This window comes from Carettochelys insculpta, chromosome 2 (genome assembly GCF_033958435.1).
Source record: "Carettochelys insculpta isolate YL-2023 chromosome 2, ASM3395843v1, whole genome shotgun sequence".
Taxonomy (NCBI): Eukaryota; Metazoa; Chordata; order Testudines; family Carettochelyidae; genus Carettochelys; species Carettochelys insculpta.
In genome coordinates this window covers 209,444,920-209,470,101 of record NC_134138.1, presented here as the reverse complement: position 1 = coordinate 209,470,101, position 25,182 = coordinate 209,444,920, and positions in this window count along the sequence as shown.

Sequence of the window (25,182 nt, the reverse complement as noted above, 5' to 3'; positions counted from 1 at the left end):
TTTAATGAGTTCCAAATGCTGTCTTCAGTTTATGTTTGTTTTGCTTAACTTGAAAGATGAATACACACCCTGGTTCTAGGCTTGAAAAAAGTGTGCAGGCTACGATGAAACCTTACAGCCAAAACTTCTGTCCAGGAAATTTCGGAGCAATCAGAATCAAGTGGCATATTAGCACAGGGCTGGACAAAGTTCTCTGGCATCTAGAGCTACCAACTCTAAAAATGGCCTGTTTTTAATCTTTTGTTGACTATTCACTGGAGAATTGGAACATTTGTATTAAAAGCCTCATTTACTATAGGTGGGGGAAAAAAACATGTATAACCTAGTAGGTGGAAAAAAGAAAAAAGAAAACAAAAAGAAACACACACAAACCAATGCATACCAGAAAATTGTGACTAGACTTAAAACTTTTCATTCATTGTCACTTGCCAAGGTTTCTTTTTCAGTATGCGTGCTGCATTATCTTATTTTTTTTAGTCTGACACTTTGGCTTTCATAAATCAAATACAATGTTGATAAAGGAAAAGATCACAGCCCTAAGAAAATTCAACAGGTTGGCAGTTCCTTCTAATTCAATAATTTATGAGAATAAGATGTCTCAGTTATAAAACTATTTCCTTTGCATTTGATTGGATTACGCTGTGTTATTTTGGAAGTTTGCAGCTGAGATTGTTCAGGTTTGTTTGGGTCTTTGGGGTGTGTGTGTATGTGATGGATGGTGTTAGCTGTTGACCTCACCACCTTGTGTACTGATATCAATAACCAGAACCACTAATAGTACAAATGCTAAACCCACATGCTGGCAAGTAAGACAAACATTATCAGCAAAATCATATTAGACAAAACTGACAAGGTCTCTTCGGTAAGAGAGGGAATTGTCTGCACTGTCTGAGACTAGGACTGGACAGTGATCATGAGGTATGCAAACTTGTATGAAAAGGAAAAAGGAATCCAGAGAACCTCCTGAAAAAAGTACTTCACAAACCCAGAAAAATGTTTTGGCTCATGCTCTTTAGCCACATGGTTACCATGCATCAATATCATCAATCACAATATTACCAGTTTTTCCTGAGTCTGTTGTTCTGAGCTGAGGGTGGAACAGTATCTAGATTTGCCTTGCCTGACCCCTCCCACATACCTATCAATGTTTCAAAGGGTAAGATTAATAAATTCCTGCAGGTTTTTTTTTCATACAAACAGCATATGTACAACTTATCAGATCACATATGTACATGTGCTGGAGTGTTTTCTCTCTTTAGCGAAGGTGCCTTGAAGAATGCATAGTTTTCTACACAGTAGCTACGTCTACACTAGCATTTCTCTTTCGAAAGAGGTGTGCAAATGAGGGAAATCAAAAATGGAAATGAGGTGCAGATTTACATATCTGGTGCCTCATTTGCATATTCTTCTTTAGACCTTACCTTCCTAGACCCTACCTTCAAAAAAACCCTTCTTCCTACTTAAAAAAAAAACAGGAAGAAGGGTTCATTTGAAGTTGTGGTTTGCTTTTGAAAAAGCCATGTCTACACTGCTTTGCTTCTTTTGAAAGAAATGCTTTCAAAAGAATATGAAAATGAGGAACCAGATATGTAAATATGCACCTCTTTTGCATTTTTTATTTCCTTCATTTGCACGCCTCTTTTGAAAGAGGAATGCTTGTGTAGACATAGCTATTGTGCAATCTGCTGACAACAAAACGTTATCAAAGGAACATCAGCGAATGAACAGATTCCTACTAAAAGCACATACTTCCTTCTGCAAGGTTACCATACTCTTTGTCCTAGATAATGACATGTGGAGTTGAAAAAAACAAATTCAGCACCTCTACAGAACCATATGAATATTTTAAGATACTATTGTGTAAATGGCAAACTTTGTTAGGAGTCATTTGGTCAATGGCAGGGAAAGCAAATAGATCATCAGGTTTCATCTCTCGTGGATGTTGTTTTAGTGGCATACTGAGCCACAGATATATGAAAACTAAGCCAACGGGATGGATTCATTGTTCCACTCAGCCCCTTTCTACAGAAATACTGGTGTGAACTATAAGTGACTTCTACAGATTATGATGTATGTGCAAAAAAATAGAAACACAATATTTGCTTAAAGCTCAGCGAAACTCAAAACACGGTTAGTGCATATCTAAATGGATAATTATAATTCCTTTAAAAGAACCTTACTACTTCCCCCACTCCCACACCTTGCTCTTCTTTCCAGCTCATTTAGGAATAAGCAGAAATAAAACTGTCTATAAATAAAATGTACATTTTAAAATAAAAGTTGTTCAGAGTTACACAATTTTGTCCAGCACTTTGCAATCTGTTGGGTAGTCATTCAAAACATATTTAAAAAGCAGCTTCAGTAAGTCTGGAAGGCATCTTCTGATGAGATTAGCAGGAATTCTGACAAAAATGGAAATGTAGTCAATGATACTCTGACAAGCACTGTAACTGAAGTGAGATCAGATTGAATTACTGTAGTACAGAGTAAATTAAATTGCTGTGGTTGAAGGAGATTTGCCCTTTATATATAATCTACAGTTAGCAGCTGGAACTCTGACTGAAACTGCTACATAAAAACCAAGTAAGACCTTTCTACAAACAAGATGGCAGCTGCTGAGCTGACAAATTAAAATATGTATTAAAAGAGCAATTCAGCTTGGTGCCAGGTCCTCCACGCTGATGAAATCCAACAGGGAGATGGTGAGGAGGTAGGAGCTGCTGTGTGAGAACAAGATCTCACTGAAGCTCTGGGGATTTTTTTTTTTCAAATGGTATATGACAAAATCTTGAAGGTCAAGTAATCAAAGGCTGACCATTCACATGTTCTGAGTGCCCAAGCTGTTTTTTTCTCTTCTACTTCTCCTGCTGACCCTTAACATTAAAAAGGTCATAGAGCAGTTTTTAAACTAAGGGCTGGGGGAAAGCCAACAGGTGTGGAACAGCACATGGTTTGGACAGAGACATCTCCTAGGGGAGGGTCTATAAATAGAGATTCTCTATGTTCTAGTAAGGAGGACAGGATACAAGATGATAAAGTATGGGTAAGATCAGTTGAAAAACAGCCAAGTGAAAAAGAGTGCCATTCAAACACACCAGGAAATGGCAGATAGCTAAATAGTGACAATTTTTTTAAGTTCATATACAAAAACACTAGAAGTCTAAACAATATGATGTGTAAACTAGAGTGCCCCATATTAAAGGAGGATATCAATATACTATGAAGCTCAGAAACTTTATGGACTGAAGACAATCAATGGGCCACAGTCATACCAGGGTACAGATCAGAAGGACAGAACAGGTTCTGCTGGAGGGAGCGTGGCACTCTACATTAAAGAAAATGTAGAATCAAATGAGGTAGAAATCCTAACTGAACCAAAATGTTCCATAGACTCTATGGATAGTATTTCCATGCTCTCATAAAAACATATACCAGTAGAGAATATATTACCAACCCCATGACCAGGACAGTGATATGGATTATGAAATGCTAAAAGCTAGAGAGTCTATAAAGATAAAAAAATGAAAACCCTCAATAATGATGGGGAATTTCATTTATCCCCATTATTGACTGGGTACATATCACCTCAGGACAAGAAGCAGTGATGAAGTGTCTTTACACTTTAAATGACTGCTTCTTGGAGCAGCTAGTTCCTGAACCCACAAGAGGAGAAGCAATTCTTGATATAGTCCTAAGTGGAGAACAGGATCTGGTCCAAGAGGTATAGATAACTGGACCATACTTGGAAATAGTGACCATAATGTCAAAAAAATTTAACATCCCTGTGGTGGGAAAAACACCATGGCAGCCCAACACTGTGGCAATTAACTTCAGAAAGGGAAACTACACAAAAATGAGGAGGTTAGTTAAACAGAAATTAAAAGGTACAGTGCCAAAAATAAAATCCCTGCAAGCTTCATGGAAACTTTTCAAAGACACCATAATAGAGGCACAACTTAAATGTATACCCCTAAATTAAAAAAAACAAACAAAATACAAACATACACAGTAAGAGAATCAGAAAAGTCCCACTGTGTCTTAACAACCAAGTCAAAGAAGTGGTGAAAGATAAAAAGTTATTGTTTAAAAATTGGAAGTTATATCTTAGTGAGGAAAACAGAAATGAGCACAACTTGTCAAATTAAGTGTAAACATATAAAAAAAGGCAAAAGTTTGAAGAACAGCTAACCAAAAATTCAAAGAGTAATAGCAAACTGTTTTTAAGTACATCAGAAACGGGAAGCCTGCTAAACAACCAGTGGGGCCATTAGATAATTGAGATGCTAAAGGATCACTCAAAGATGTAGAACTAAATAAATTCTTTGCTTTGGTCTTCATGGCTGAGAATGTTAGGGAGATACTCAAATCTAGCTTATTCTTTCTAGGCCAGACTAATCTGACAATTCTTTCTAGGTGACAAATCTGAGGAACTGCCCCAGACTGAGGTGTCATTATTGATAAACTTAACAGGAACAAGTCACTGGGAACAGAAGGCATTCACCCAAGAGTTCTGAAATAACTCACGTGAAATTGTAGAACTATTGACTGTGGTTTGTAACCTATCCTTCATATCACCTTCAGTACCTAAAGACTGGAGGATAGCTAGTGCGATACCACTAATTTAAAAGTGCTCTAGAGGTCATCCTGATAATTACAGACAGATAAGGCAAACATAACTACCAGCATCAAATTAGTTGAAACTATAATAAATGTCAGACACATAGATGAACATAATTTGTTGTGGAAAAGTCAACATAGTTTCTGCAAAGGGAAATTATGCCTTACTAGTCTGTTAGAGTTTTTTGAGAGAGTCAAGAAGCATGTGAACATGGATCCAGTAGATATAGTGCATTTAGATTACAAGACAGAAAACAAAAGTTAGGAAAGAGTAAATAGTCAATTTTCAGAATAGAGAGAGGTAAAAAGTGGTGTCCTCCAAGGGTCAGTGCTAGAAAAAAATGCTATTCAACATATTTATAATTGATCTGGACAAAGGGGTAAATAGTGAGGTGGCAAAATCTGCAGATGATGCTAAACTGCTTAAGATAGTTAAGAAAAAAGAAGACTGTGAAGAGCTTCCAAAGAATCTTACAAATCTAGGGGACTGGGCAACAAAATGGTAAATTGAATTCAATGTTGATAAATACAAAAAATGTACATTGGAAAAAAGAATCCCAACTCTCTCTCTCTCTCTCTCTCTCTCTCTCTCTCTCTCTCTCTCTATATATATATATATATACACACACACACACACAAAATGATGGGAACTAAATTTGTCATAACCTCTCCAGAGAGAGATCTTTGAGTCATTGTGAATAGTTATTTGAAAGCAGCTACTCAGTTTGCTGCAACATTATAAAAGCAAACCAAATGTTAGGAATCATTAAAAAGGGGACAGAAAATAAGACAAAGAATATCTTATTGCCTCTATATAAATGCATGGTACACCCACATCTTGAATTCTACATACAGATGTGCTTGCCTCATCGCAAAAAAAATTGGCATTGAGGTTCAGAAAAGGGCAACAAAATTATTAGGAGTTTGACATAGGTGCTGTATCAAGAGAGATTAAAGGATTGTGATGTGTCTATTTAGAGAAAAGGAGACTAAGTGGGGTGTAAGGGAGTAAGAGAAAGGTCTGGCAGTGCAGGGTCTAAACAGAGCCTGTTCGCCCAATTAGTCCCACCCCATTTCACCTGCCGCCAGAGTCAAACCTGGAGGCACGATAAAAGGAGGAAAACTAACCCAGGTCAGGGCTGACCAGCCAAGAGGCAGGAGCTAACTCTGACAACCATAGGGCCTGAGCCTGAACTGCCTCTGGGTCGGCCACTGAAGGCTGCAGCCTCCAAAACCCTCCCCTAGGCTAAAAGGGGGATAATCCCAGAGTACCTTCCCACTAAGGAGGAGAAAACTAGACACTTGGGGTAATGCCCCAGACTGACACTACAGCCTCTAGTGAGTGGCTGAAGTCTTACACCTTGCCACTAGGCCACCCTGCTCCTAGTGGGATCTGCTAACATGGGGATATGTTAGAGGTCTATAAAAGCATGACAGGTGAAGTTATTTACTTGTTCCTATAACAAGAGAGCTAGAAGTCATCAAATGAAATTAATACATAGCAGGTTTAAAACAAAAGGAATTTTTTCTTCACATAGCAGAAGCTGTGAAGACCAGCACTTTATCAGGGTTCAAAAAAGAGCCAGATAAACTCATGGAGTTTAGATCCATCAATATTTTTAGCTAGGGTGGGTAGGAACGGTCTCCCAAGCCTTTTAGTTATCAGAGGCTGGAAACAGATGACAGGAAGGGGATCACTCAATGGCTGCGTCTACACGTGCACGCTACTTCGAAGTAGCGGCACCAACTTCGAAATAGCGCCCGTCGCGTCTACACGCGTCAGGCGCTATTTCGAAGTTAACTTCGACGTTAGGCGGCGAGACGTCGAAGTCGCTAACCTCATGAGGAGATAGGAATAGCGCCCTACTTCGACGTTCAACGTCGAAGTAGGGACCGTGTAGACGATCCGCGTCCCGCAACATCGAAATTGCCGGGTCCTCCATGGCAGCCATCAGCTGGGGGGTTGAGAGATGCTCTCTCTCCAGCCCCTGCGGGGCTCTATGGTCACCGTGGGCAGCAGCCCTTAGCCCAGGGCTTCTGGCTGCTTCTGCGGCAGCTGGGGATCTATGCTGCAGGCACAGGGTCTGCAACCAGTTGTCGGCTCTGTGTATCTTGTGTTGTTTAGTGCAACTGTGTCTGGGAGGGGCCCTTTAAGGGAGCGGCTGGCTGTTGAGTCCGCCCTGTGACCCTGTCTGCAGCTGTGCCTGGCATCCCTATTTCGATGTGTGCTACTTTGACGTGTAGACGTTCCCTCACTGCGCCTATTTCGATGTTGGTCTGAGCAACATCGAAGTTGAACATCGACGTTGCCGGCCCTGGAGGACGTGTAGACGTTATTCATCGAAATAGCCTATTTCGATGTCGCAACATCGAAATAAGCTATTTCGATGTTGGCTGCACGTGTAGACGTAGCCAATGACTGCCTGTTCTGTTCACTCCTCTGGGGCATCTGACTTTGACCAGTGTTGGAAGACAGGATACTGGTCTATATGGACCTTTGGTCTGGCCCTGTACAACCATTCTTATGTTATCCTGCTGGAACCTAAAACATGCCAAGCAAGTCAAGTAAAGAACCAGGAAAGGCCTTTATATTATCCCTCTCACTCCTAATAATACTTGGTTCCCATATAGTATTTTTCAGCAGTAGGTTTCACAGCATTATGCAGAGGGCAAACCGAGGCACAGAGAAAAGCAAAGTGACTCATCCACTGTCAGCCAAAAAGCCAGTGGTTGAGCTGGCAATAGAGACCATATATTTTAAATATCAGCTCAGTGTGTGGCCACAATGTCACTATTAGGCAGAAAGGATTCCTGAGTTACAGCCTCTTTTGTATAATAGAAAAGGGGCAGCAACTACTAGATTCACCATGAAAACCCTAGTTTATTGCTCACTGCTCCCCAAGCCTACAACATCATGTTGACTTTTAAGGTATTTTGTAAAGTCTTTTTCCTTAGCTGTAAGGCAATCGTGGAAGGGGCTAGGTACATTTCTCACTGTTTTTTTTTAAGCTTGTAGTGTATATGTTCATTAGTAATTGTGGGATAAAGATAATAAGAGGGCTGTTTTCTGGTCATACATTGAAGAGCTGTCAATGAGCACAAAGAATAAGAGACTGAAACTCCTATTTAAATGATCAAATCCAAATAAATTCCATCACAGCACCTCCTCATTTGATAGCACAAGACTAAAAATATGTCCCAGCATATGTTTCACATGGCATCCAAGACCTGGAAGTGCACAGACTCTGAAGTAATTCTTTTTTTAATACTTATTCTTATAAAAAATTAATGAGAACAACTGTGTGTACCCTCCACATTTTCATTTGATGCATAAACAGAGCAGTGGGGTTAATTGTGAAAACTGTTTGCTTTTGAAAACACTCAAGTGAATTTTTTGTCAAACTGTGATTTTTCCCCCAGCTATAACACATATGCCTTGCAAGAATCTGCCAAAATATATATAGAAAAATAAACCATGATTATAAACCTTACTTATACAGCTTGCAATAGAGACTTGCATCAATTACACCTAATTTTCTTTCTCTACCAGAAAACAGTGACAATGCCCATTAATGTTGGCCTTCTCCCCAGGACTGCTTTGGCATAATGCTATGCAACAAGCCACGGTAAGGAAGTAAAATATGCTCACCTTCAACCATTTTCTGAACAAATTTCACAGCACAATAAAACAGAAACTCAGGTTAATAACAGGTTACCTATGCTTGATGCACTCTGTAGGGGCAATAGTCTAAAAACAATATGTATTAATAAATATAATACCTGATGGCAGGTTTCCCCAGCTGGCCACAGTGTTTCCATCTCGCCTGAATGGCATCCCTTTGTGAGTTACAAGTTTCTCCTTATCCAGAGTTTTGTGTATTTCTGGACCTGAGAAAAATAATGTATTTTGGCAAATATACAGAGATTAAAGGAGCCAACTATTTTATGCTCTTTTCTTCAGTTGTAAGTATACTGAACAGTAAAAGAACCCACATATATTTAATATTTCATAACCTATAAACTTTTGACATACTGCAAAGTGCTTGCTTATCCTGAACCACTTTGTTCCCTGATCTGAAATAGCTATGCAAGGCAGAAAGGGGAGCAGCACCCCACTCACTGAAACCCACATGTCTGCCTGGGACACACTTCTGTCATTGTTCTCACTGCAGGCGGAGGACCAGGAATGGTCACTGCTGTCATGAGCAGTGGTAGGGAATGGGATGGAGTAGTGAGATTTATCTCGATAATGGCCAGCGTAGAGGACAGCAGACCCAGTGAGGTGCCCGGTTAGACAGTGTGCTGTATCCCAACACAAAATCATAATTAATTCCTATCTCGTCCCCAGCTCCAGGATGGCACAGCTGCATGGTGCTCCTTGCCTAGCTCAGCGTCCATAAGTCTGAAGCACACAATAGGAAAGACTCCTGTGGCCAACCCCATTGAATTCTGGGTGACTACTCATGCAAGTATGGCTTGGGTCTTTAAATTTTTGATCTTCTAATCAGAGAATACTATAAATGAAAGGGACCTCAAGAGGTCATCGAGTTCAGTCCCTTGCACTCTCGGTAGGACCAGGCACCATCTAGATCATCCCTGATAGATGTTTGTCTAACCTGCTCTTAAATATCTCCAGTGATGGAAGTTCTGCAATCTATTATTATTATTATTATTGTTATTATGATTATTTATAATATACAGCAATAAATGAGTGTTGATAACGCAAACAGAACAACTATACAGGACAAAAATAGGAAGGTCCTAGGGACAAAACAGACTTCAGACCTTAAGGATATTGTGTGCCTACACTATTCTGGGGCCTCTACTATCCCCTCTCCACTGCTGCAGCCAGGGAAGCCCCATGCTGGGATAGTGACAATATTCCTTAAACACCTTTTGAACTATTCTTGACAACACAGGGACTTTCTAGTTTGGAGCTTGTGTTAGCTACCAGCCATGTGTTTTGGGGGAACAAGGCATAACACTAATGGAAGATCACTCCCTCCAAGCACTTGGGACCTCATCTTGAAGAAAAGACAAAACACTGAAATGGGTGTGAGTGTACATATCTAAATCCCACCCCCAAGGGTATTTGGATTAAGGAACCACGCCTAGCCTCAACTGCATCAGAGATAGGAGAGAAGGCAGGTCCATTAGTATACAGAATGGAGAACAGCTCAAATTGCACTGAATTCTGGGATACAGCAAGAAGGGGAGCACTGCCTGGCAGGAAATCTCTGCTCCAAAAGCTAATGAACACCCACCTGCCTACACCCAAATCAGTGATTATCTGTCCAATTTTAGCGATGAATCTTCTATTGACACTCAGATTCTCAAACTGCCTAACTGTATTGTGAATTCCCTCAAAGAACACCACCCTATTGCCAGGAATGATCGGCTTTTATTGTCTAGCATAAACAGAAAAAATTTAGAATACAGATTGAACCTCTGTGGTCTGGCACCCTGATTGGTGCCAAATGACAGAATCTGCAGACCACTGGTTGTCAATATTCTCTAATGGCATTACGAACACTTCCACTTCTTACTGGGCTCTTAGAAGACACTTAGGGGTAAATTAGAGCACAGAACAGCAAGAGCCAGGACTGTGGCTGTAAACAAACTTGATGCGACCACAGTGAACATGGCCACACCTATGATAAGTGGCTGTCTGGCTAACTAAAATCATGCTGGACTATGGATGTTGCCGGACAAGAGAGTGCCAGACTAAAGAGGTTCAACCTGTACTCCCTTTAAGTATCTGTTTACCCATAAAAAGCTACTGTTCCTTCTCAAACCAGCTCTAACATTTGTAATCAGAGATGTTAGATTTAATATTGTAGCTGTTTTGTTTTTTGGCTCTCCTTGTATTGTTACTAACTGGAAATAAATAACTTTCAGGTGTTAAGCTGCTTTCTATGCTCTCTCTCTCTCTCTCCCTCTCCCCCACACCTTGCAGGTGTTGTTTTGGGCTTCCCTATTCATGCTGCAACAACACTTCTTGTACCTTAGCTAAGGTTCTCTATTGTGCCCAGAATTCTCTGGGTTTTGCCCATTGGATTGGTTACTGGCAAAATGGTGGGGGCATGAAAGTGGAGGTGTGGTGATGACCTAAGGGGACCACATGAGGGTGGCAGCTCAAAGTGCTGTTTAAACCCTGCTATTGAGCCCAAAGACATTTGAAGTTCAGAGCCTGTCATTGCTGTGGAACCAGCCTACTGAGCTCAGGCATCAGAGTGTAAGCGCTGAGTAACCAGTCCTCTCAGATGTGTTCTGCTAGTGATGTGAGTGCATGTGGGTCCATCTGATTCTAGGGTGACAAAAATGGTCCTGGGGAGCCAAGACCCTGCAGGATAGCTCCAGTGGGCGCAAACTGGCAGAAGGGAGGAATAAAACTCCATATGACCGTGAGTAATACAAGCAGCACATTGACAGATTTATTCCCACCCCAACCCCCATCAGAATGACCCCAGATAAATGAGCACACCCCAGAGTAAAAGGCAAATCTGGTAAGACTCGAACCCCAGTTTCCCTCTGGAAAGGTCAGCAGCAGCAAGAGAGAGAAGGGCATACTCATGTCCTAGAGGCTGGAAATGGATGACAGAAGAGAGATCAAGTGATGATTCCCTGTTCTGTTAGCATCCCCCAGGGGCATCTGGCACTGTCCACTGTCAGAAGACAGGATAGTGGGCTAGATGGACTCTTGGTCTGACCCAGTATCTAATGTGCTTCCTCCATTGCCTTTGCTGACCTCCCTCACACCCTTCAGAATCCATCTAGTAAGAATGGGCTCTGGTACTGCTCTTCCACCCATATGTCATCATTCGCTCTTCAATGTGTCTGCTAGCACCAACAATTTCTGAGATGGATCCTGCTCCCATTCCTTAAGTAGCCTCCAGCAACTCATCATCTCAGCAGTTTGCCACTCTTCCTCTCACAAGTCTTCCTTGTGTCAGTGGCTGCTCCCCTCTAGATCAGCACACACCACACCACACAGCCACATGAAGCTTGGACTCATGACTTCTTCAGCAGCAATTATTTGAATTTCATTAGTCACTTACCCCTCCCCTTTTTTAAAAAAAATATCAAACAGCTTCTCGCTGTATAATCCAGTTCATGAGTTATAAGACAGGAAGTCAAGAAAAGGAGTTTTAGTCTTCTTGTTGCTGATCAGTAGGATAACTTTGAGCAAATATCTCTGTTTCTTTGTGTCCTAGATTCCTCAATGTAGGACAGTGAAATGTTCTCTATTTTGAGCTCTATGGAGTAAAAGTGCTTTTTATAAAGAGCAAAGTCTTATGGCCTCCTTTTTAAGACCACATGAGTCCTTCCTTTTGGTAGCTATGACTTGGTTGATGCGTGTGAAGAATAAGTCCTGTTTGTTAATCTGTAAAATTGTTCTGTGAGAGATACAAAATTGGGGGGTGACAATGTTAAAATAAGGAAACTAACAATATATGGGGAAAATTCAGGTGGAACTATTTCAGGCAAAGGGTTCTAAACACATGGAATGAATACCCCAGGAAAGTGTTTGAAGCACAAGAGTGTAAAGGAGTTCAGAAGAGATTCAGATTTATATCTGGAGCTAGAGGTGTTTGAGCACTACAGTGAAAAAAGCAGGAAAGTGAGATTAAATTTAATCAAAAAAGGCATGCTGGACCAGATGACTGTTTTCCTTGTTTGTAAATGTTCGTATGTTTTTAAACCGCAAAATAACTACACAGATGGTCTGTGTTACTCCCACAGCATTTGAAAGTCAGTTTCCAAACATGTCACCTTGTTCTGTATCCTCTCATGTTGTTTAAAGTGCATACAATGATTTCCAACGTGCCTACATAAGATCTCACTGCCATGTGCACTTTATTAAACATCATTGTAGAAATATGTGGGGAAGAAATAAAATATATGGGGATGTGTGTCTCCACCTTCTGCTGCAGAAGTGGGTGCTCTTACTTTCCTGCTTTACATATCAGTCTCCTCTTCCCACTGGGGCTGCCTGTTCAACTGCAAATGAGCACTGTATGCTCTTATAGGCTTTGTACAATGTAAAGAACGCAACCATGTGCATTTTCTTCAATATTTAAACCTTGAGAGGTCAAATAAACCTAAACAGCACTCCTTCTTTGGGGCTCTGCTATGCCCTTGATATCCTTAAACGCATTAAAGGAGGTACAGAGGGACATAATGCAGCCAAATTAACTAAGATGAATCTACCCTAGGTAGCCAGAATTACTCCAAGCGGGAGTGGGTGGGGAGATCATGTACACAGTTCACCAGCACAACAGCTATAGTACCTGTGTTGAAGGTACAGAATTCTTCCCTCGTAACTCCATCAGCATTGCTGGCTGTTGCAGAAGGCTATTGCCAGTGGTTGCAGAAGGGCCTCACCGCATACTACTTTCAGGAAGTTGGTTCCCTTTGAGACACTGTGTGTTCGTCACTAACCTCACCCCATACATAAACTCCTCATATAGATCCCTGAACTAATGAAGGCTTGTGTCATAGGAGCTCACTTCTCACATAGGGTATTCCAAATCCTTACACGCTTTGGGGTTCTGAAATTCACCAAAGTATTTTTTCAGTGCACAGGCCCATCCCAATTCCTTTATTAGCACAGATAGAATCCCAGTGTCACTGCAAAGGCCAGTCTGTGAGTGTGGGAGAAAATCCAAGATGTACATCATCTCCATCAGTTACAAAGGGCCTTTGCTATCTCTCCAGCCACACTACTTTAGTTATGGGATAAGGCAGCACCTTCCCTTTGGGCAGCTCTGCACTCCACTATAAGCTTCTAGGGTCCACATCCCAGCCTTGGGTTTGCTGTGTCCCAGCAGCAGCTAAACACACCCTCTCCTCCAGTCTATGGCAACACGTTCTCTAACGACCTCAAATCCTCATCCTCCAGCTGGACCAAGGAAGCAGATGTGGGATTTCCTATGAGCTTTCTAGTGAGCCAGGGTTCTGTAGGGGTATAGAATCCAGTTCCACTTGGCTGGGAACAGGCAAACAATCCAGGTTCCAAGGAGGGAGATATCCTATGCAACACTGCTGATGATCTGTGGAGGGCTGAGGGCTGGGCTACGTACCTGTGATCCTCAGACAAATGGTGGCTGAGCTACCTGCAGAGACACAAAAGCAGGGAGAAGTTTATTATTTCCAACCTCACCACCACCTTCTTGCCCCCCATTCATCTGTGCAGGGGGTAGGCCCCCAGCCAGGACCTATCTTTACTATTAAAGAATGTTGCTAAATAGAAAGAAAGAAAGGAAACAGTTTTTGATGAGCCACAGGCCAGTGATAACACACACCTGAAATCAGTGGAGTTATGCCACTGCAAATCTGGTGTAAAGTGAAAGAGACACCCAGGTCTACTCTACAACTTTAGGAGCAAGTTTTGCTCACAGATAATACTTACAGGAGTAATGCTGCTGAATTCAGTGTCACTGTTCTCATAAGCAGGACTCCTGCATGAAAGGGTGACATCATCAGACCCCTGTTCTTGGGAATTTTTTAATCTCCAGCAGGTCTCTTTTAATATGATTTCAGCTTGGTTTTAAATTAACCTCGGGATTTTGTAATCCCCAGATAGACACAAACACTGTTCATGTCCTTTATATATATCAGGATCCAATTACACTAATTCCCTCTGCAAATAACTGTAGGTGCAATTTCCCCGCTGTAAGTATTCGGGCCTGTTGGTGCCAAAAGTAAGCCCACTTTCTAAAATCTCATCCACTGTGTAAAGTGAATACGAGAGTAATCCAGACCATCTGTTCAGTCATTTTTTCTGTTAAAAAAAATAGAAAATTTACAAACAGGAAAAAAAAGTCATCTGGCACAGCACACTTAAATGTCAACATTTTTTGGTAAAACAAACAGAAAAATGAGTAAAATTATTACAAAACAGAGTAAAATTTGATTTTCAAAAAGAGAGACATTAAACACAACATAAGTAATTGTTACATGCACCCTTAAATTAATTCAGAGTATATTGCAATCTAAGAAAAAACAGAATAGAGTAAAATTATAGTGGGTGACTAAATGGTTAAACTTGTTCTTTCCTCTCCTATATGTTGTCTCTGCTTGAGTGATTACTCAGGATCTGCTAGGATACCACATGGTGCTTTGCCAGATGCTGGACTGTCAGACAGGCAGAGTTGCACTGATATTCAGAATATATCTATTATTATTATCGTCTTTTTTTCTGGACGCACAATACACACACACATACACTCAAATGTATTTTTTCCTGCTTGTCTGTTTTGGTTTAATTACTACAGAATTCCAAAATAAAACTACAGTGACGTACACACATGCCACAGAAAAGCCAGCAAGTAAAAAAGAGTGATCTTCCATTGTCATTTGTATGGCTGTCTGCCTACTCTTCTTTTCAGAGGAGGGTGGGAAGGTGAGGAGTGACATGACAATATACACAGAATGTCTTTTTCAATGACAGAACAGAAGGTTATGTAGCATGGATCTCTGAAGAAGGTGAATATGCCTCTTAATGAGGGGCAGCTGATGGATCTTACGCAGTGGAACAGCTGCAATGGGCTTTTTTCCCAGTTCAAGACATACTGAAATCAGATTCCTCTCAGAGTGGCCCTCTTTTCTTCTTGCCCTCTTAATTACGATTGAGAGCCAAAAGATACAGAATATTTCACCTTTCACAGCAAAAGCTATTAGTACACGAGGCACTGAGAAAGAAAATTCTTAGTATTCCAAGAAAGACTAATAAAACTGTAGGAAATTGGTGGGATTAGTCCACACATTAGGGTTAAATCTCATACTATACCATTTGCAGCACTAATCTGCATTACATTTTAAAAAGAACAGTATGTTTCAGCTCTAGGAGAGGGGACTATATGTTGCTAATGTGTGCTTTATTGATATAGTATTTCCGCAGTTACACAGCTATGTGATCCTAAGTCACACATGCTACAACTATATACATATATTACATGTATGCAGTTCCATTTATCAACCAAACTTTTCAAAAATGAAATCAGGTTTGTCTGACAAGACCTATTTTCCAAAAAATCATGTTGACTGCATTAATGTATATTACCATGCTTTATTTTTGTAGCAAATGACTCCTATGTAACAATCAGGGGCCAGGGTCCTAGGATGGACGACCCCCATGGGAGAGTGGTAATCTGTGAGGAAGTGGTGCAATTTGAGACGTCCTGCTGCACCACAGAGGAGGGGAGGTGGAGAAGGAGAAAAGAGTGGCAAAATCTGCCCCATGCCGCTCCCACAGCTATCAACACCTGCTCTTCTGCGATAAGACCTGTGTCTCCAGAATCAGGTTGGCCAGTCATCAACTGACTCAAAAATAGGAGGGTAACAGGAAGACGTCCTGCTTTTATCAAAACAAAAAAGCAGTCAAGTAGCACTTCAAAGACTAACAAAATAATTCATTAGGTGATGGGTTTTCTTGGGACAGACCCACTTCTTCAGACCATAGCCACACCAGAACAGACTCAATATTTAAGGCACAGAGAACCAAAAATAGTAATCAAGGTGGAAAAATCAGAAAAAAAAATTATCAAGGTGAGCAAATCAGAGAGTAGAGGGGCAGAACAGGGGTGGGGGGAGTCAAGAATTAGATTAAGCCAAGTATACAAACAAGCCCCTATAATGACCCAGAAAATTCCCATCCCACTTCAAACCATGTGTTAATGTGTCGAATCTGAATATAAAAGAGAGTTCAGCAGCCTCTCTTTCAAGAGTGTTGTGAAAATTCTTCTTCAGTAAGAAGCAAACTTTTAAGTCATTAACAGAATGGCCCACTCCTTTAACAATGCTGGCTCACCAGTTTGTGGATCAGGAGTGTTTTTATGTTTGTTTTGTGCCCATTAACTCTTTGTCAAAGAGAGTTTGAAATCTGTCCAATGTACAAAGCATCTGGGCATTGTTGGCACATGATGGCATATATGATGCTAGTTGAGGAACATGAGAATGTGCCCGTGATTCTGTGAATAACCTGGTTAGGTCCAGTGATGATATCTCCAGAATAGATATGTGGACAAAGCTGGCAGAGGGCTTTGTTGCAAGGAAAACTTCCAGGATGGTGTTCCTGCAGTGTAAACAGTGGTTGTGGGTAAGAATCCTCATAAGGCTGGGAGGTTGTCTGTAGGAGAGAACAGGCCTGTCACCTAGGGCCTTCTGGAGTGAAGGGGAATTTTGAGAACACTCTTGAAAGAGAGGCTGCTGAACTCTCTTTGATATTCAAATTTGACACATTAACACATGGTTTGAAGCGGGATGGGAATTTTCTGGGTCATTATAGGGGCTCGTTTGCATACTTGGCTTAATCTAATTTTGACTCCCCCCAACCTCCCTTCTACCCCTCTACTCTCTGATTTGCTCACCTTGGTAATTTTTTTTCTGATTTGTCCACCTTGATTACTATTTTTGGTTCTCTGTGCGTTAAATATTGAGTCTGTTCTGGTATGGCTGTGGTCTGAAGAAGTGGGTCTGTACCACGAAAGCTCACCTAATAAATAATTTTGTTAGTCCTTAAAGTGCTGCTTGACTGCTTTTTTGTTTTGAAAGTATATAGACTAGCATGGCTTTCTCTCTGTTTGTTATCAAAGTGACCACCAAGAAAAAAACCCTAGGTGAGAGCCAAGAAAAAAAAGAAATGGGGCCTGAACCCAGAGAATAAGCAACTGAGTCAAATGACTGTATACAAGATTACTGTACTATAAAATTGTATAGACTAAGATATATTATGAAAGCTAGTGCCCAACAGGCGATGAACTGCAATTGTGCAAGGTATGTATTAACATATGAGGAATTATGAATTATGAATACTGATATTATGCTTTAAAGTCTGTGACCAGGCAAAAGGAGAAACAGGTTGTCTCCCAGGCGGTAAAGAAGGCTCTGATCCACAGTTACCAGTTACTCCTCTGTCTCAAATTGTCTATTTGTTCTGAGAATAATTTTATAATTACTGACCAAGTATTAGTATTTTGTCAATTACAATTGGATGATAACGTTGTAAAAGCCTCCCAATTTGTTGTTAATGACATATGTAGCCAACTATTTTCCCTATCATTCTGTTTCAATATGAATATAAAGTAAATGAATTTACATTGCTACATCTTGCTTTGATAATTACATAGAAAATATTTTATAAGTTAATGTTGCAAAGTCAAGCACTCAAGCAATAGGAAAAAAATTAATATTTTTCTCTTCTGACCTAAATTAGAGCCCTATGATATGCATTGTTAAATAGTCCTTCTTTATAGGGGCTCCTGTAAAGTTCCAAGGATGGACAGTGAATGAAATTGTCTGAGAACAAGATATGGGCTGTCCCATCTAGTGGTTGGAACAGGAGTAAAGACCTGGTGATAGGAGTAAAACCCATGAGCCATCAACAGGATCGCAGGGTCAGCAATGGAAGCCAGAGCCAGAAATCAGAGCCCAGAGGCAGGCCCAGGCCCAGGAGCTGTCACAGCCATGAACAAATACTTTGTGCAGCCACCAAACTACCCCTGTGCTGGGCTTCGGAAGAGCTCTGCTGACACTTCTCACCAATCAGGTGGTTTAGACAGCACAGTGCTACTACAGGCCACCTGCACTTGTTAGGTTGCCATTTCTGGCTCAGCTCCAGGCCCTGCTTCCTGAAAGAGAGTTGCCAAAATGAAATGAATGGTCCCTTGCATGTGAGCCACTGGTCCACAACACAAGAGAACTGGGTTCCGTTTCTGGCCCTATGAGACGTTTCTGTCAGAGAGTGAGCATGGCCATAAAAATACATTACATTTTAGGACTGGAAGGGACCTCAAGAAGTCATCTGGTCCAGTCCCATTTATTCCAGGTAAAACTAAATATTATTTATACCATCCCAGCTAGTTGTCTGTCTAACCTGCTATTAAATATCTCCAAATATGGAGATTCCACAGCTCAGCTCAGAAATTTATTCCATTGTTTAAATATCCTGACAGGAAGTGTTTCCTAATATCAATATTTTTCCTAAACCTCCTTTGCTGCAATTTAAGCCCATTACATCCTGTCCTATCATCGGAGGTTAACAAGATCAGTTTTTCTCCCTCCTCCTTATAACAACCTGTTATGTATTTGAAAACTGCTATCACATAACACTCCCCTGTCCGCTTCCTCACTGCTTTCTTTTCTCCCAAGAAAGAGAAGGAAAATAAAGTCACATGGTCACCCTTCAATTTATCATTTTCTACATTTTGGGTGCTTAAAGTTGCAAGCATAACATTCCTTTAATATTTTTTGTAAGAAGCAGGAAATGTCAATAGATGTCAATATCATTCTCTCTCTCTCTCTCTCTCTCTCTCTCACACACACACACGTACACAAAACCAATACAAATAAGTCCATCAATAATAATCAAAATTTACTGATAGACAAAGTGAGAAAAATGTTATCTGAAAAGTTATGAAAATTTGATCTGAGGAGACATACCTTGTATATTTCGATATAGGGTATTGACAAATTGTATTTAAATGGTTATGAAGCTTTAACTTTTTGAATCTCTGTGTCTGGCAGAAAAGTATTATCTGACCCTCCCCTTTTCTGACACACTCCCATCATTGACCACAACTGTGAAAGTTTAAAATGATTACAATGGAAAAATGCTAAAATATTGATATTAAATTCCTAAATAAAAATAAAAAAAAATAATTCAGCTAAGCCTGAGTAGATGTGCAGGTTGAACCTCTCTCATCTGGAACTCTCAGAACCTGACCGGTATCAGATTAGAGAATTTGATGGACAATGGGAGGTCAATATTTGACGGACAAGGGAGGTCAATATTATTACCAGCATTTCCATTGCTTACTAGGCTCTTAGAAGACATTTAGAGGTAAATTACATCTAAATAACAGCAAAGAACACCGAGAGACAGGACTGGTGGCTGGAAACAAACTTTATGGGACTAAGGGAAACTTGGCCACACCCGTGATAAATGATCATCCAGCTAACTAAAATCATTTCAGATTACAATTTTGCTGGACAAGAGAGTTGCAGATTAGAGAGGTTCAACCTGTAGTACATTTTCAGTATAACTACATGTAATTCATGATTTTGCAGAGAGATTTTTCTTTAAAGTTTTTATACTAGAAAACAGCATAAGAAAGTGATTACTGCCAAGTAAAAACCCCAGGTAGTAGCCCTTAAATTTATTATAATGACACAGTCTAGACAGTCGCTGAGGTCAGAACTACTTCTAAATGCAGTAGCAGATTTCAGAAAATATAGGTGGCAATTTTAGAGGTTTAATAAGGAAATAATAATAATAATAATAATAATAATAATAATATTTTAAACAAATTGTAGACACAACATAAAAAAAGACTTAGCCCCAACTCTAATCCCGTCCCTTTTGAAGAAATAACTGTACAAGTAAAAACTGTTTTATTATAAACTAGGCAAATACAACTTAGATACAACTTAAATGCAACTTAACTGGCTGGATAACTGTTTTCAGAGAGTTCACAAAGTTAATAGTTAGCAGTCATGCTGGAATGGCATACCAAGTGGGGTTCTGTAGGGCTCTGTTTTGGGGCCAGTTCTGTTCAATATCTTCATCAACAATTTAGATACTAGCTTGGAAAGTACGCTGATTAAGTTTACAGATGATACCAAGCTGGGAGGGGCTGCAACTACTTTGGAGGAAATGGTCATAATTCAAAATGATCTGGACAAACTGGAGAAATGGTCTAAGGTAAATAGGATGAAGTTTAATGAAGACAAATGCAAAGTACTCCAGTTAGGAAGGAACAATCAGCTTCACACATACAGAATGGGAAGTGTCGGTCTAAGAAGGAGTATTGCAGAAAGGGATCTATGGGCATAGTGGACCACAAGCTAAATATGGGTCAACAAAGTGATGCTGTTGCAAAAAAAGTAAACTTGATTTTGGGATGCATTAACAGGAGTGTTGAGAGGAAGACACAGGAAGTCATTTTTCTCTACTTAGTGCTGGTTAGGCCTCCCCTGGAATATTGTGTCCAGTTTTTGGCACCACATTTCAAGAAATATGTGGAGAAACTGGAGAAGGTCCAGAGAAGAGCAACAAGAATGATTAAAGATCTAGAGAACATGAGCTATGAGGGAAAAGTGAAAGAACTGGGCTTCTTTAGTTTAGAAAAGGGAAGAATGAGAGGTGACATGATAGCAGTTTACAAGTATCTAAAAGAGGGTTAGAAGGAGGAGGGAGAAAATTGTTGCCCTTGGCCTCTGAAGATAAGACAAGGAGCAACAGGCTTAAACTGCAACAAGAGAGTTTTGGGTTGGACATTAGGAAAAACTTCCTACCTGTCATAGTGGTTGATCCCTGGAATAAATTGCCTAGGGAGGTTGTGGAATCTCCATTGCTGGGCATACTTAAGAGCAGGTTAGATAGACATCTATCAGGGATAGTCTAGACAGTGCTTGGCCCTGCTGTGACAGCAGGGGACTGGACTCAATAACCTCTCAAGGTCCCTTCCAGTTCTAGTGTCCTATTATCCTATGATTAACTCTGTATGTTATTAGGCCAGCAGGACTGATTCTGCAGCCAAGGTTTATTTGTTTGGCTACGTGATATCAGTTTCAAATGGCCCTAGAGCACATAAATGGCCCCAACAGCACTTCTATAGCAACTGAAAGGAGTATTCTCACCTGCTTTCATGGTTTCTCCCACTGCGTATTTTCCCTCTACAATATTCCTCCTTACTAGACTAGGTTAATGGAAAAATTCTTCCATTAACATAGCTATCACCTCTTGGACAGGTGGATTGCCTAAGTCATATGGAGAACTCCTCCCACTCATGTAGGTAGTGTCTGTGCTAAAGCACTAAAGTGAGGCTACTATGTACCACTGTAGCATCTCAAGTGCAGACAAGGCCTGAGTGCATGAAGGGTGTTTCCTCAACTCATCAGGACTGAAAGAAGACATTGTCCAAAAGTGTCGAGGAGAAAACCCCAAAAAAATCCCACCTGACCCTGGAGTGGGATGAATGGACACAGTGCTAAGTTGTCACAAGCCACAGAAGGAAGAATGACTATAGGGCTCAGGGGATTAACTGAATCTGAAGCCCTAACCCAGGCAGATTTCCCCCATCCCTTAACAAATACCTGATGGTTCTCTCTCTTCTTTACACTGTGAAAACAAAGCTATAAACTGTCTTCTCTATAAAGCTTTATCGAATTTGACTTGACATATAAAGATGACACTTGCTCTGTGGCAATTACAGGAGCATTCTCCGGAGAGAAAGAGAAGGAGACGGGACTTAGTCCAAACTGCAATCCCAGAAGGAAAATCCCCCAATGCTGGGGACTGAAGGAGAGATTGCATAGATGGTAAAATGCTGATCCTTCAATCACCTGAGGCTGCTGTTATATATGGTAACAGCCTCAGGTAATGGAGGACACAGAGAACTGAAGGAAATGTAAACTTGTACTCTAGGTAGTTATTTCACTACCATATTACATGTTATAAGAGACTGTTGAACATTATGAATCCTATCCTATGTACAGAAGAGCTTACATACAGAAAAGAGAGATTTTGCCTTAAGATGTGGGAGTTTTCAAGTGGCATTGAATGAGTAACTTAAAAAGCATAATGGTCGCTTCTGCAACACCTACTACAGGACTAAGGCTTCCCATTTTTGTTCAAACCCTACCTCTGTGGAATGCTTGAAGCCCAAGTGCATTAAACATGTACACCTGTGCCAATTTTTATTTTGGAGGACTCCACGATCCCGCAGAGTTGCATGCTGCACAGATTACGTTCTAGCAATATATCTGTTCACGTAAGGGAGGAATGGGGCACCTTCTACGGCTACTGTGTACCTAGTTCTGAACTTAGGTTATCAGTAATTTGTTAATCATTCTTCAGTTCACTTGGACTTTTATAGCACAAGCCTCTATAGGAGACAAGGAGGAGTCAAACAGACTCAGAAGTTTATCTTAAAGGCATTGGGACTCACTCAAGTGCAATGCCTGCTATATGTCTCAGGTGGCCAGGGGAACCACTACCAATGTCCTTGGGTGAGGGCCAGCTTGCTGGACTGTACTGTGGGATGGGGAAAAGACATTATTCCCACCCCTCCCCTTTCTAGCCATTTTGCAAGTATAAAATCCAATTCTGGGATAGTATGGAGTCCCTGAAGTCCATAAACACAAGAAGCAGGTTACGCTCAGACTCAGTGCAGGAAGACCATGTCTCGACACCTTTCCCACCACTGACACATGCTGCGAAAGCAAGCATTTCTTTGACAGTTACATTAACAAGGTATTATTGTAATTTTTGTTATAAAAAGAAAGTAACAATGTCTCTATTGGCATTAATCATAACAGAAATAGTCAAATAAAATAAAACAAACCTTCACATAAGGAATCTTTAAATACAGAACACAAAGAAGTAGGAAAGAGAGGTTTTATAGTTCTAGCCAGCTCTCCCCATTTTTGGGGCCCTGGTTTATAGGGACAATACCAGACCACATCCTGGCCTTGCTGATACAGAGGTTCTTGCTTCCTATTTTTATTAAATATGATTGGAGATACATAGCTCTTATAACTGGAAGGAACCTTAGGAGGTCATCTAGTCCAATTGCCTGTCCTCTTAGCAGGACCAAGCACCCTCCCTAACATCTATTTGCCCCAGTCCCTAAATAGTCTCCTCAAGGATAGAGCTCACAATCAGGGGGTTAGCAGGGCAATGCTCAAGCTACTGAGCTATTTCTCCACCCCTTTTTGTTTGTTCTGTTTAGACTACTGCAATGCCCTCGTTTTGCTAGCAGCTCTATGTGTGCAAATAACAATTGGCACAAAATGCTGCTGCTTGATTGGTATTGGCACAAAATGGAGAACATTCTTAACTCCAGATCTGGTTCAGTCAACTTGATTTTCAGTTACCCAGTTGTTAGGCTCAGTCCACACTAGTTTCAAGGTGTGTCTCCTGATTTAGAGATCCTTTTATTTATTTCTGAGTTCTCCCTAATTCTGGAACCTTCCCTTCCCATTCACTCTCTTTCCCTTAAGTACTTCTAAGGTCCTTCTCTTCTGGTTTATGTTTTCATCACAACTAATGCCTCCATTTCTGCACAGATGGCCCAAGTGTTAATAAGGGGCCCTATTGACTTCAGCAAGTGCTTGCAGCCAAAGCAGTCTGCCCATGTAAAGCTGTATGCAATACTGAGGCCTGATTTGCCACACTGGTAGGCTGGTGCTTCAGGAATTTAGCACTCTTCTCAGGAAGACCCTGGCAAAAGAGTCCAATACTTCTGCTATTTGTTAAGTTAATATGACACTGGCTTGCCTTTTGCATTCAGTAATGAGCATGACATGTATTAAACTCTAGTATTAAACTACGGTGCAACTTCTGAAAGCACCTTGAGATGTCTTGATATAGCTGATAGAAGATGTATGAACTAAATTTGTTGGCTGCCATTGCAGGCTATTATTACTTCCATGGGGGGAGGACAGGCAATTCATTCAAAGCCAAACTTAACAGGAGAGAGAGCTTATGTGACCAGAAAAAAATCCTTTGAAGTTCCACCCATACTAATATTAATGCAGATAAGGTGAATAGGAATATGTATCTAGATGACAAGAACAGAGGGGTGAGCTCTGTAGCTAATATTTGTTAATGTAGGGCTCCATTCTGCTAGGTGCTGTGTACCCTCAATTCCCTCATAGCAGAGCTCAGACATTCCAACCCCTCCTCTGAGCACGCTCCTCATTTTCTGGTAGAAAATAACTCACAAGCAGCTTCTTCTCCAATGGGAGCTGAGATTACACAGTACCTTCAAGGAAGCTCTGAGAAGCTTTATTTAATAATTGTTACCTCACTGAAGTGGTGGTAATCATGCCCTGTGAGCTAGCAATGAGTGCTGTGTAGGCTGACTCCCACAACCAAGCCGTGCTCCTTGCGGGACTGAGGCCTTAGTATTTTTTACCATCTGTAAAACATTCTAAAATTCCTCAGGCTAAATGTCCTATGAATGTACAAGTAATAACACTGATTCACTGTAATTTCATACTCTTGGTGCCCATTGATTTCAAGTGGGTGCTACCATGTAACCTTATTTTTCCTGGCAAATTAAGCCCTCTTACGTCACTTCCAAACATTTGCCTATATCTTAAGCATTTGGTCTGGCTGCTTCCCCCCTGCTGCCATACACAGATCTAGCATCCACAGAGTAGTAAACTCTAAAGTCTATTTTCTATAACATCACTACTAATATTTTCAAACAGAAATTCAGATGGGAGTGAAATTGTCCAGGCTTTTAATGGGTTTTCAGCATTATCTGGGACTGCTATCTTTCTCCAGGGTTAAAGAACTGACATAGGTATTGACCTCAGTATTTTTTGCTTTATTTCTTTAATAATTTCCTTTGCTGTCTTCACACCTCTGTTCCTGTGGAGATTTAGATTTTTTTGACCTTGGACCAGGAATTCTCTCTCTCAGGTTTGTTTGTTTGTTTGGGTTTTTTTGCATAAAATTACGAAGAAAGTTGTACACTCAGGGAGCACCAGCCCCCTCCCACACCAGTGTGTGTTGATTGGCATATGCCTATTAGAAACTTCCAAAAATACTTA